Consider the following 14,540-nt stretch of genomic DNA (forward strand, 5'->3'; position numbering starts at 1 on the left):
CAAAGATACTTTTATCAGAGATCAAATAATTGTCTTGATAATGAAGGAGCCATCACTCAGATGCAAAGGCCTCAGAAATTAAACTGCTATCCACAGAAGGGCTCTGTAGGTGTTTATAAAGGTTGTGCAGCTTTCTCAGGCAGAATCTAGACATCCAAGGAATCTTTATGGGTAACAGAGAATGTGCTCATTTTTGTGTCGGACACAAGGAGGAAACAAAAAGGCATTAGCGCCTGCACATAAGGACCCTGCCATTAAGAAGCTTGCCAAAACTTGGAGAGAGAGGATGAAAACACAGAGAGAAGCCACCACTACCAGCCAGAGGATAAAACCCAAGGGGGTGACACGAGGGGAGTCTTCTCGAAGGCAGTGGCGGTTAGGGAGGCTGGATTAGAGATGGGCCTTGAAAGATCAGAAGGACTTTATACAGGCAGTTGTGGGAGGAAAACATGATTGAGAAACGGCTCAGAGACCCCAAAATCAAGCTCTGCATGTAGGAGAGGGTAACTGAGGCACAGGGTTTGTATGGGAGGTAAGTTTTGAAAGGAAGGCTGATGCAAACCCAATGTTGAGGGCTAAAAGGTCTTGGAAAACACAGGTATGAAGATCCTGATAAATGCAAATAGAAGTGAAAGAGATGGCTGATGAATTTGCTTCCTACTGCTGCCCTTATCAAGTACCACAAACTTCGTGGCTTTAAACCACTGAAATTTACCATCTTTTTTTGTTGTTGTTTGTTTGTTTTTAACACAGGCCGGAACTAGGAATCAAACCCGGGTCTCTGGCATAGCAGGCGAGAACGCTGCCTGCTGAGCCACCATGGTCCACCCAAGACATAACTTTAAGGTTCAGTGGGCTCAACTGGTTTCACTGTTTTCAGTCTCACCTGGCCAAAATCAAGGTTTCTGTAAAGTTCTGTTTCCTCCTAAGGACTATAATGTGGATTCTGTCCCCAGTCTCATCTGGTCATTGGCAGAATTTAATTCTGTTCCTCTGTAACAGGGAGGTCCCTGTTTCATTGCTGGCTGCCTTCCAATTAGAGTTTTACTTTATCCTTTGGGCTAAAAAATATTCATCCATTATCATCTACAATTTCCAGTTTGAATTTATTTACAATGAAATGACTAACTTGAAGACCTGTGAAAGGCAAACTGAGCATTCCTTTAGATTTGTATAATTTTTGTCTGTTTCTTTCTTTTTGTTTGTTTGTTTGTTTTAGCTCTAGTGCCCTCATGAGATTTGTTAGTTATTTTTCCCCCCTAAGTAATTTTTTGGGGAGTCTTTCCAAAGCACTTGTCTTGGTATTAATAAAATAGCAACTCTTTTTTGTCTTGTGCCCATAGATACTGGCTTATGTAAGTTTGTAATACATAATTAAATTATGTTTACAAGTACTATGCCAGAAAAACTAGGAGCAAACATAACTACATCCTGGTGGGAAAAGCAATATATGGACATGCAAGGGAGAAGTGGTCTCCTAGCTGGGAGCATGGGTATCATCCAGTAGACCTTATAGCGGGAATAGGAAAGACAGATGTGATGGTTTGGAGCTGCATGTACACCAGAAAACCATGTTCTTAAACTTAATCCATTCTTGCAGGTGTAAACTCTTAGAAATAGGACTTTTGATGATGTTACTTTAGTTAAGGTGTGGACCAGTTGAATTAGGGTGGGTCTTAATAATCTTACTGGAGTCCTTTAGAAGCAGAATGAAATTCAAACACATTGAGAGGGTGAAAGCCACAGGATATAGCCAGAAACTGGAAGTCAACAGAAATGAGAAGCTAGGAGAGGCTGCCACATATACTACCATGTGACAGAAAAGCCAAGTACCAAGGATCGCCAACAGCTAGTCCCACAATGCCACAATCTTCTGATGACACATTGATTTTGGACTTCTAGCTTCAAAATCATGAGCCAATAAGTTCCCATTGTTGAAGCCAACCCATTGCATGATATATGCTTTAGCAGCCAGGAAACTAAAACAATGGGGAAGATGAGATAATAAAGGAATTTGGTTAGGCTGGGGCAGGTACACGGAGCTTCTACTAAACACAGTATCACTCAGAAGCCCATGTGAAGCAATGACACACATGCTTGGTTTTTGAAATGACCACCCCAATCTCCCAACCCAAAATAAATGCATACATAAATAAAAGTGTGGCATAGCTCTCAGTTTACGGGGCAAGCAGAAAACAAAGTGGCAGTCCTCCCCCAAAACCCCAAGGCTTCAAAAATGTAGGATTGCCTAGCTAGCCAAGTCTGGTGGCAGCTGCCCTCAATCTTACAAACAGAGTGACTTAAAGGCTGGTTTGAGCTTGAGAAAGTTAAAATCGACCACATAGAGGAATCTGCTGTGGTCACTTGTAATTATTCTCTTCCCCCTAGTAAAGTGTATCTAAAACAGCGAGCCATTCAGAGCAAGTGTTTTGATCAATTATGTACACTGGTAGGTTAGCACCTTCCTGGATTTCTCTGGCTGATTCATTACCCCTGTCATGGCACAGAGCAGCATTTCAAAGCACCAATTAGAAGTCAGACAGACTTGAGTTTGAATCCCTGCTCTGCCTGGCTACCTTGCCATGAATGAGAACATTACATAAACACTTCCAGCCATAGTCTCTACGATATGAAATGGAAATGGAGGACGCTTACCTTTACAGAGTCGTTGTAGGGGCCAAATATGATGATGCATGTACAGCACTTTGTGCAAAGCATTTGGCATATAGTGAGCCCTGGAGAAATGAAAGTGGGCTTTGGGCTGGGGTTTAGCCACTTGGGATATTGTCCAGGCTTCAGTGCAGTGGCTAGACCAGAGGCCAGAGTAACAGCCAGAGCAACCAGGGGGCACAGGCATAAGAGTAGAAAGCAGGCAGTGAGCAACCCTAGGGTGCCTTGGCTTATATCATGATTTTGCTCAGAGCTGACCCCGTCTAAAACCCAGGAGCCTCAGAGGTTCAGACACTTGTTACAAACAGCTCAAGTGAGTTTGCTAGGAGTGATAAGAACGTTTTAGCAATAGGGGGTGATGATGGTAGCACAACACTGTAATGGTAATTAATGCCACTGAATTATAAACCGAGAAATGGTTAAAATAGCAAATTTTATGATATATGTATATACAGACACACACACACCCCACATACAACAACCACCAGATAAAACAACAGTTCAAGTGGCTGCCTAGAAGAATGAAATATTTCCAAAATACCCAAGAATTCCAAGTAACTTCACCTGCATTTGCTGAACCAATGTAGGTTTGAATTTCTGCTCTTGATTTAGGAGTGGAAACCACAGAAATGATAAACAAGGATTCCAACAGCCTCAAGGAGTTCATGGTCCTAAAGGGGAAATGGACATTTATACTTTGCTATTGTAATTTCACAGGGAAATAAACAGAAGATAAGGGTCCTAGTCCCACCTAGGGGAAATGAGGGATGTTTCTCAGAAAAGATGACATGTGAACAAGGTTGTAAAAAGTGATAAGAGTATGAAAAGTGAGCAAGGAGGAAAAAGGCATTCGGGAAGTAGGAACAGCATGTGCAAGTTCACGAGATTGTAAAAGGTTCTGACATGTTCAGGGAACAGTGAGAAAGTTAGAGTGGCTGGAAAGTTTGGTAACTTTGGAGGTGAGGGTGACGGGGTAGGATGGGGTATCTCAATGCTGGGTTCAGTTTCTGGAAGTTAATATCACGTCTTTCCAAGACTGCTATCAACCCCATCAAGAAATCATTGCAGGTGTGTGTTTTTCAGTCAATTAAAATATGGGAAGGCCATGTGTCTTGCATCATCCCAAAGCATTAGTTATTTAGGCCAATGCATCTCAAACTATAATGTGCCTAGGAGACACTTGGAGATCTTGTTAAACTGTAGATTCTGATTTCATAGATCTGGGATGAGGGCCCCTAAGATTCAGCTGTCTTTGGTGATGCTGGTGCAGCTAATCTATGCACCTAAAGAGTAAAGTCCTGGCCATCCCACCACCAATCAATTTCACCAAAATTTCACGTGTGACAGTGAGACCCAGGGTATCTGTACCTATGTATTCCACCTACTGGAATTGTCAAAATACGGTACCTGCACAAAGCCTTCTAGAGCTTACTGACAATCTCTCCTCCATTCCCTCCTTCCCATAAAGAAAAGTAACTGGGGGGGGGGGGGGGTGCAGAAATCCTGTGTTTTGGAACCTTGTCAGGTAGCATTATGATTCAGACAATTCTCCAAGCTTTCCTTCTCTATCAATTTGGAATGTGAATGAAGCCTCTGACCCAAATTTCCCAATTTCCTGTAGCTGAGCCACAAGGTAAAAGCCTGAACACTCTTAACTGAGCAACTCTTTGGATTTCCAGTTTCAGACAGAGAAAAACATGATTCTCTTTCATTTTAAGCCATTAGGGTCTGGGAAACTTTATTTCCCATTACTGAACTTGGGATCAAACAAAACTGCCTGGGGTGGGTGATGGAGTTTGTTTAAAGAAAGGAATCTGCCTCAAAACCCAGGATATAACTTTCTTCATCTGCAGAGAGGAAAAAAAGAGGCACCCACCCCTTCTCCTCTGACCCCTTGCCCCAAGATTTACATGAAATAATAGGCTTTTCTCTGTCCAACAGCCTCTCTCCTAAGCCCATGGGGAGGAATATCACTGCTGTTCAGAGAAAGTGGCCCAGAAGGAGGTGGTTTTTCTCTTCTGTTTTATAAGCATGCCCTTGGGGCCTCAGGTCAGTTGGCAGTCAGAGCACACCAGGGTTGCTATGGGGCTCTGTGTTTTCTTAAGTTCTATGGGAACGCCTCCTTACTACGTGAGACCTTCATATGTTAATACGCCACACCCTGTCGTGGGTGTCTGAAGTGTGCTGGACTTTGCCCCCAAGTTGAACACGGAAACTCCAGAAGATAAGGGACTTGCCCAACTTTTCAGTCCCCCCGGTAATGGTCACCATTCTTCTAGTCACAGAATGCTCAAAAATAGCGACAACACTGATTTACCCTGGAGGGGACGGCAGCTGGAGTAAACCTTTTCTGGAAAGGAAAGGATTCCTTTTGTTTTGTTTCTCATTGAAGACGTAAAGTCCTAGAAATGGCCTTGGGCTATCCCAATCCGAGGAAAAAGATGTCAGGGTCCAGGTTTTCTACCGGGACATTTTAGAAGAGGCGCAAAAGAGGTGATGTGTTGCAGATACAGAGTCCAGGGCCTAGAGTTAGGATTAGTCCTAGTTCCACCCCACATCCCACACACAACTTTCTGACTTAAATTTAGTTGAAGACTGCGTCTTGTTTATACTAAGAAGCGCTATATCAAGGATTTATTCCCTCCAAACTTTTTAAACATGAGAGAGAAATGCATTTCTGTATTAAGTCCTTGTGTGTTTTTTTGTTTTTTTATGTTACTTGAAGCTAATTTAATCCTAGTAACAGTAATGGGGACTCACTAGCCTTGGAAGAGGGACTGTGGAGAAGGTTGCCTTCACTTGGGGAAGAGGCCCAAGGTAGACCAGGCTTTGTAATTTACATTGGCTTCTTCACTGCATTCCAAATAAGGGTAGAATGGCGATTTAACCTAGGACTGAGTCATAGTTCCAAGGCATCCAGAAACATATTTTCTGATGTACACTGGGGTAAGCCACAGGTATACATATAACAATGTGGCTACCAGTTCCCTGCTTGCTAACCATCTTCCATTCCCAATATTTCAGAGAAGGCTGTTAGTGCTCATTTTCACTCAAGTGATCTCGAGCTGGAAAAAGTGACTTTCCTCTTGGGAGAACTCAGGCATCACTGATCCTCACAACAACTCCAAAGAAGCCATCAGTCCCAAAAGGACTCTCTGGGACTGCCTCCATCTCCAATGACCCTGCCAACTGTTTTAAAAATAATTCACATTGACCTTAGGCATGGCCATGGATTTGCTTCGGCCAATGGAACATTGGCACACCTGGTACAATGCCCAGGGAGCTGGCCTGAGGAGGTAAGACCTATGGGTGGTGAGCCCAGCTCTGCCAACCATCCCCTAACTCTTCCAGGACTTGAGGTTCTCGCTCAGAAAATGAAGTGGTTGGTTAGGCAACCACTAAGGTTCTGTGTAGCCATGACATAAATGGAATGACTTAAACTGTGCAGGCTCTTATTTTATGTATAGCGAACAGTAATTGCCAATAAATATTTACTATAATGAGGATGAGTATGAAGAGAACTCCAAGTCCCAAAATGAAACCCAATTTGAAGATTCGCTTGAACAATAACATGAACTAACAATGATTGCTATGCCAAAACTCAGAAACCAGAATCATCTACTTCAATGGTAATCATAATGAAAATTCCTGACCTTGAACCCTTTACAGTTTAAATTGGAGGTAATTGTAAATGTAGCATTGATATGTGACTTTGATTAGTAGTATTTTGAAGCAGAAGCTCTACAGGAAAGCATACATTATGAGAATGTCAGAGACCCTGATGTCTGTGCTGTAGCAATTCCCTTTCTCTTACAAGTCTCTCAAAAAGTCATTTTTCCCTCTTTGCCTCACTTTTGTCATGTGCAAAATGGGGATGATAAACTTAATCACATGGTTGATTGGGCATACAAGCTAGATAACATAAATTAATATAATACACCTTAAAAGAGAAAAATGCTAATGGCTGTAACATATTTTAAATAGGTATTAACTTCCTCATTGGACAGGAATGAAAATAGTCACTGACAGGCAGGCACCTAAAGTTGCCAAGGTATGCAAAGGTGGAGCAGAAAGGTACCCTACTGAGAGTTATAATAATTTTACTATGTTTCCTTGGACCATTTACTGGCTAAGGTCACAGGATCCAAGTTATGCCATCTGGGTTCCTTTACTGGCTCCACTGCCTACAAATCACCAAGACTTGAGTAAATTACTTTATTTCTCAATGCTGTAAAAGTGGGTCTCAAGATATTACCTATATCACAGTGTTGTATTAAATGAGATAACACATATAAAAATCCTTAATACTAATATCTGAACAAATGAAGAAAATAAGAGACAGGTGGATAAATGGTAGATAGGGAGGTCCATGGATAGATAGGGGAATAATCTTGGTTTTCAAAGGGTCTCCAGCCATAAATCCCCAAAGTATGTCACACTGCTTTCTCTGAATCACCAAATCCCAAACTTAAAACAATGAATGTCTATCTTTCCAAATTGTAGGGTTTTCTGAAACGGATGACAACTCTGGGATCATTTGCTCCATTCTTCTCATTTTACAAATGAAGAAACTGAGACCAGAAAGGAAAAGGGATTTCTACAAGTTGGTAAACTTGAAGGGACAGAGGTGATAAGATTCTGGCAAGTTGGGACTCCAGACTGACCGGTCCCACTCTGATCTCTGGCATCAGGAAGCATGCTCATTCTCTTCTGACCGAGAGCACAGCACAGAGCTGAGTACTTTGAAAAGTACATCACTGAATATCATTCACCAGAGAGTAGCTTTTTCTTAAGGACAGGAAAATAGAGAGATGTGTTTCCAATTAGTCATGGAAAACTCAGCCACAAATCCTTGCCATTTAGTGTTCCTAAGCTGGTGATTTCTTCCCAAACAAAGAACTGGTATAACTGTCATCATCCTTTCTGTTTTTGCATCCAAAGAAGTCATATGTGTCTCAGCAATGCGAAATATTTATTCTCTTTCATGTGCTTGAGCATTATCATCTAGTGTCCGTTCCTTCCTCCAGATGGCACATCATTAAGTTTCCCTTCCATGAGCTAAACTCTTTGACACAAACTCTCATGCAACATAATACGTTTTAAAAAGAGAAAAATCACGAAAGAAAGGTTTAGCTTGCCTTCATTTTGTGGTCCTTTTTCCAAACAGGCCCTTGACTGCCAGATAGCTTTCTCTGGGCACAAAAGATTCCCCTTCATTTTGGTTAACACACCTGATAAAGCTTCATTAAAATGCTTTCCTAAACAGGAAACTCTAGCATTCAGATTCAAAATAAACATATGCGCTTTTAAAAGGAAAGCTGACAAGGAGAAGTTACATGCACACCATTAAAAAGTCAGAAAAGTCCTGACTAAGAACAATCTTTCAACTCATTAATGCTAAGCAAACCCATGGGGAAGAATCACGGCAATGCCACTGAAAAAAGCCAGGGCTTTGTAGAGGGGTGAGTTTACCAAGTTGACATAATTTGGAGGGAGCAACACCTGGGGAACATCTCCATGAAGAGAAAGCATTTCCTGGTTTTCAGGGCCTTATAACTCCACTCAAAAAGTTTGAAAGGAAAGAAACATTTGATTTGGCCTTGTGGTAGACTGGTGCAATAATGGCCTCCTTTTATCATGTCCCTGGATAGTCCCTTTCCATACTGACCCTGGCTTGGCCATGTACTTGTTCTGACCAGTAGTAAGACAGTACTAAAGGAGATGCAAGCAGAGACTTAAAAATGCTTGTGTTGGGCGGGCCACGGTGGCTCAGCAAGCAAGAACGTTTGCCTGTCATGCCAGAGGACCCCGGTTCGATTCCCAGTGCCTGCCCATGTACAAAAAAAAAAAATGCTTGTGTTGGGGCTTGCTCTCTCACTGCTCTCAGAACTAGGTAAACACCATGTGAACAAGACTGGGGCTTGTCTGCCAAAAGATGGGAGACTGCACAGAGAGAGGCCCTGGCCATCTAAGCTGCCCGAGATGTCCCAGGCAAGACCACAGATCTGGACAGAGCCCAGCAAAGCCAAGCAAAGCTGAGATTACTCCAGTTCAGAGAACCATCAAGTCCAGCTCAAACTACCAACCTCTAGAATAGTGAATAGATAATTGTTTTGAGAGTTGTTTGTTACGCAGCAAAAGCTAATTGATACAGCCGTTTTGAAGTTCTCAGTGAGACCAAATCCACCAAACCTATTTGGGTCATCAGCTGACTCTCAGGTACAAAGAAGCTCCTGACCTGGAAAGATATTTGACACAAAGTCTCAGCATCCTCAGCACATCATGAAAAATGCATCCAAGCAGTGAAAACTGGAGATTACATTTGGCAATATAACAGATGTTTAGTCCTACTGAAAGAACACTATGATCACCATGGCATCCTGGTTAGCACAAATCTAAATATACTCAACAAGTTGGTCAATAGTTGTAGTGGGAGGAGAACTTGGTTTGAGCCCAGCTCTTGCACTTATAAGTTCTGTGATCTCTGACAAGCCATTTTAACTCTATGTCTCCCTTCTTCAACATTAAAATGGGACCACTAAGAGTTCTCATACAAAAGTCTTATGAGGAATAAGTGGAAAACACACATGTGAAAGAAATGTATAATATGCACAGTACTATATGAGATTAACTATTATTTTTAGGACAAAGTTGATTACTAATAAGGCTGTAGCTACTGGCATAAATTCAAGAAGTTGGATTTTATACTGAGCTGTTTCCTTATGCCTACACACCCATCTAAGCCCTCCCATTCCATTCCTCTCTTGGGCTAGTCACAGAAACGCATCCAACTGGATCAATGAGTGCCATCAGAATTTTGAGACATGGAGCTTTTATGAATCCTATTATAAAAACTGGCAAAAAGAGTAGAAATGGAAAGCATTTGCTATTGTAAGAAACCCCATTGTGAATCGTTTAGCAATTTGAATAATCACTCCCTAATGTATCTATCATTAGTTCCATTAAATACACACACACACACGCACACACTCATGTCCCATACACCAGGGTTTTAGAAAGTAGGGTCTTTTCCCATATATCTTGACAAATTTCTTTTTTTCATTGATCAGTACAGCACTTACAAAATCACGAAGAGGAGGTTTCAATATTTGATAGATCTTACAGACTCTTAAATATTTCAAAATATGTGGAAAAATACATAGGATAGGACTAAATCACAGACTCTTGTCTTTGCAAAACTTGAGTTTCCTGAGTTCTTGGAATAAAACCAAATAACGGACATAGTTTACCAATTTGCCATTGGGAGAGACTAGCCATATTAAACGACAAAATTTCTTCAATTTTAGGATTATCTTCTAGAGACGTTTTTCTTACCTGCTTGGTGCCTACTACTTTTGTCTTTGATAGAATGTACCACAGATAATATTTCTGATTTGGCAGAAAATGCCAAATTTAGTTATTTTCTGTTTGGAATAATTGTCTCCATGTAGCAAATACTTGCCACACGCCTACCCTACTGCAGGTCCAAATGCCCATGTTTCTAATCCTCACAATCCCATAAGAAAGACACTAATATAATCCTCATTTTAGCATAAAGGAAAGGAAGTACAGAGAGGTTAAGTGACACACACAAGGTCACACAGTCAGTCCCTGGAGGAACTGGGATTTGTTCTGGGTAATCTGACTTCAGAGTGTGTGCTCCTAATGATAGCATATATGAAAACCACGATATTCTTGTCCTCAAAGAACACTGTAATTTCCAAATGCTCTGATCCCAAAGCCTGTTTAAGATCCCTGAGTAAATGGCCTGGTAATGGCAATAATATTACAGAACCTGACGTGATGCTATCCTCGATGGATTTGAAATTTGATGTTAGAACTATGCTGATGGCTTCTGCATTTTATGTACACACTCACAAGCACACAGATGCACATGTGCATGCACACATGCACACCCCATACAGACTGGAGCCTGGTCGGTTTACTAGATTTATTTTATTTTGGTGGTGAATGAAGAGATTCCTCTTCTAACTCAATAAAAAAAAGCACAACAGAGCTGTAAAGATAGAGATGAATGTAAGAATTCAACCGTTTGATTGCATTAATTCAAGAAACTGATTAAAGAGTCTTGATACAATGGTGGAAATCAGTTTGATTTATTAAGCTACATCATCCATGAAATCTTCACAGAGTGGAGGAAAAAAATTAAACCTGTCAATTTAAAGAAATACACTCCACAATAAAGGGAATGAGGAAAAGGAACACCTAGGATAATTTATAAACATATGCATAATCTGGAGAAAGCAACTCACAACTGGGTATTACATTCCTCCAAGTCTGTGACTGGAGGCAGCTCTCTCCTCACTCCCACTCCCAGCTCTCAATTAAGCGAGTAATTCAGTTTTGTTGTTGTTTCTCCTACACTGGTAACAGGGAGCAGTGAGAACCAGTAAGTTATAAACACTGCTCACAAAAGGCATGTTGGTCTGCCTTTATATTCTAGCATGCCCGTGCTCTGTTGTGTCTGTCCTGCCCCATGGCCTGGACTGAATGTCATGGCCATAGACTCCCAAGCTCAGACACTTGTATGCTGCCTCCACGGGAACGGAAGACTCTGTTCAAAGCCTCCCAACAGGAAAAGTGCTAAAACCTGAGCTCATCCAAGTGGGATTCACTGGCCACCAGCATCACCAGGAAACTTGTTAGAAATGCAGATTCCACCCCACAGCAGAAGTCCTATGCAGAGCCCAGGTGATCTGTGTGCACAGTAATGTTTAAGAAGCACTGTCCTAGGTTTCAGTTCCATTCAGGGAACAGTGCTCTAACTGCAAGGAGGTCGGTGACCTGGTTCTTGAATAACTGTAAGTCATGGAAGTGGGCCTGAAAAAGTCTGACCTGGAGAGTAGTCTTATTAAATCACTTTCAAAGATTTGCAAGCCCTCATGCAGCAGAAGATCACCTCTGTTCCATGAAGTGCCAAGGAAAAGGACTAGGTAGTTTAGGTCAGAGTTTCACAACAGCCAAACTATTGGCATTTGGAACCGGATAATTCTTTATGGTGGTGCTGTCCTATGCAGGGCAGGCCTTTTAGCAGCATCCTTGACCTCTAGATGTTAGTAGCACCCCTCACCCTGTAAAGAAAATCAAAGATGTTTGCAGATATTGCCAGATACCTCCAGGGGGTGGGAGGGCACAAAATGGTCCCTGGTTGGGAAACACTGGTTTAGAAGGACCAGTAGTACATATGAATAAACTTGATGGCATGACTGCTAAAAACAGAGCAAAGTAATGAAGAGCGTAACCTTCAATTGTAAAAATAATGTTAAGTGGACAGTCCAATCAAGGAAGACAAGCGATTGGCCCTCTTCTGCTCTGGTCACTCCTTCCTGCATTACTGTGTTCAGTTCTGGCCCCACACTTACAAAACAGCAGTGGTTAAGTCAACTAAGATGGTGTGAAAGCTTCCAAGATGAAGACATATGGGAGATCATGTCACATGAGGAATAACAGGGAATTTATGTTAAATCTGCTGACAAGATGTACATACCAGTTGCCTTCCAACAGCTGAAGGACTATCACGTGGAAGAGGAATGAGATAAATTCTGTACGGTGTCTTCAAGACGTAGAGTGACCGAAAGTTATAAGTGATTGGGGATTAAGAAGAAGTAGCATTTTATGGTCAGAGTTGCCCATAGGGAAATGGATGACACCCTAAGGCAGCCAGATTCCCATCTCTAGGGAAAAAAAATCCAGAAGTAGTTGGATAATCACATGTCACAGAGGGTGCAGAAAAGATTCCTTCCCTGAGTTGAAATATCAAGAGATCATTCAGTCAGTCATTAATACATAGAACAGATATTTATTACATGTTTGCATGTTTCTAACATGAAATGGAATTTGTCTCTGCCTTTACAGATCCCACAGAGGAGGCTAACAGGAGAATCCACAATGACCTAGACCTGGTAAGTAGACTGGGAGTGGCACCTGGTTCAGCATTCTACCCTGTTCTAACTAGTTCTTGGATAAAACTTGCTGAGTGGTTGGTACTGAGCAAAGCAAATTAGAGAAGTGGCACATGTAAAGAGCACTGGAGAAGCAGCAGATGACTAGGACTCTTGTTCTGCCACCCAGTAGCTGTAGGACCTTGGACAATCCTCAAGTAGGTTAGACATTTTCCAGTTCAGAGTTTAAGGCTAACAGAGATTTCATTTATGCTACCTCTTAGAGCTGGTGGTGTATGTCCCAGGTCGTAATGTCAAGTGGGCTCTCGATGTTTGCTGAAGAAACTAAATGAGCTTCCAACAAACAAAGGAGGCCCAATGTGCAGCTTTCTCCCTGTGGTGGATAACTATGTCCTAGCTCATGTAGACACTAAATCTTTCACTTCCTGTTAATTCATTTTTCTTGTTGGCAAAACAGACATCACTGTGCAGTTACTTAAAAGAAAACAGCTACCACCAGTTCAAATTTTGTACCTCAGGCTTTGCCAAGGGCCAAGAATGGCAAGGTCCTCCTAGCTAAATACTAATTATCATCACATGGACACAATTAACTATCATTTTCATGCAAATAATGGATTTTAACCAAATTCAAGTGTTTTTTTTTTTTCATGTGGCACAACACTGACAAGGAGACCAAAGTAAATGTGTCCATGTGTCTTTAATAATAACCTGAAAGGAAGACATATTTTATCCTAAAAGAAGCGGTCAGTCATATGACCCGACTGAGCAAGTATTAAAACAGCTGTTCTATGCATAGAATAACATTCTTTTAATTTACTGTGTTTGCTTTTTAAACCCTATTTTGTTTTTCCATTTTGAAGAACTAAATGCCCCAGATGAATCAGTCAACAATATGTTGGCTGCTCTCACACTCAGTCTTCTGCTGTTTTATAATAGTGCCCTGATCTTATTTCAAGAAAAGAACGACAAACTTATAGCTGCAAATGCTAAATTTATGGGGTTCTTTGTGGCAGGCATTATTGAGAACAGGGCCGAGAATATAGGCAAGATGTACTGGAAAGAAGAAAACTCCATAAATACAAGGCCAGTCTTCCATTTTAATATAAGTCCAGCAATCCAAGCACTTGAAGCCCTCTACGTGCTTGAATTTTTTTTTTTTTTAAGGTGTATGGGGTAGCCTAAGGCGTTGAGCGCTAATTAGATGGCCAAATGAAGGGTCACCCTCAAAAAGCACATTATGCCTAGTCACACCTCTTCTAAATGCCTTGGTCACTGCTTTAATAATTACTTTAAATGGTACAAGGTCAAGAAGAGTTGCATTTTACTGGAACCTTCCCAGCAGACCCCATGCTGTTCGCTAGAGCCTGGGGCTATGTCTTTGCAAAAGTGAGGAGTTAGCCTGGGAGAAATGCAATCCTTTGTTTCACCAACAGTGAGGCCAAATATTTAGTAGGGACACTTCTTCCTCCCCTACTCCCCTCCCCAAACAAATGGATTATTTTCCACCTCCTCCTCACTGGCAATTTAAGGATTGAGAAGGCACAATTTTGGATGAAGGAAGTTCCACTTGATGTACAAGTTCGGTGGCCTCAAAAATCTGGCTCTGCTGAGGCATATTTCAGGGAACACGGGTTTTGCAAAATACTTTGTGAAAAAAAAAAGATTGCCATGAAGAAATAACTGTAGGATATGAGGCCATGTTCCTCTCCTCTTGGAGATGCATCTAGTACTTTGCTATATTAAAGGCTCAGGAAGCCCAAAAGAAAAGAAGTGCTTAATTTTGTTTAACCATGCTGTATTAGCTAGGGTTCTCTAGAGAAACAGAATCAGCAGGAGATATCTGTAAATATAAGATTTATAAAAGTGTCTCACATAACCGTAGTGATGTAAGAGTCCAAGATCTGTAGGGTAGGCCCCTAGCTGGCAGCTCCAGGGAAGGTCCTCAAT

At 41.5% G+C, this 14,540-nt stretch overlaps 1 protein-coding gene and 1 long non-coding RNA gene across 22 annotated transcripts in view; one reads left to right on the plus strand and one right to left on the minus strand.

The window, feature by feature from the left end:
* The window catches only part of LRMDA (leucine rich melanocyte differentiation associated), a 1,434,085-nt gene that overhangs the window by 437,284 nt on the left and 982,261 nt on the right, over positions 1-14,540 (minus strand). The window lies entirely within an intron of this gene.
* Positions 4,211-14,540, plus strand: part of LOC143653664 (uncharacterized) — a 38,353-nt gene continuing 28,023 nt past the window's right edge. For all 5 annotated transcript variants that reach the window (XR_013161459.1, XR_013161456.1, XR_013161457.1 and 2 more), the window contains exons 1-2: positions 4,211-4,303; positions 12,547-12,593. This is a non-coding gene — a long non-coding RNA (uncharacterized LOC143653664). The remainder of the gene's footprint in view (positions 4,304-12,546; positions 12,594-14,540) is intronic.

Source organism: Tamandua tetradactyla, chromosome 13 (assembly GCF_023851605.1).
Source record: "Tamandua tetradactyla isolate mTamTet1 chromosome 13, mTamTet1.pri, whole genome shotgun sequence".
NCBI lineage: Eukaryota > Metazoa > Chordata > Mammalia > Pilosa > Myrmecophagidae > Tamandua > Tamandua tetradactyla.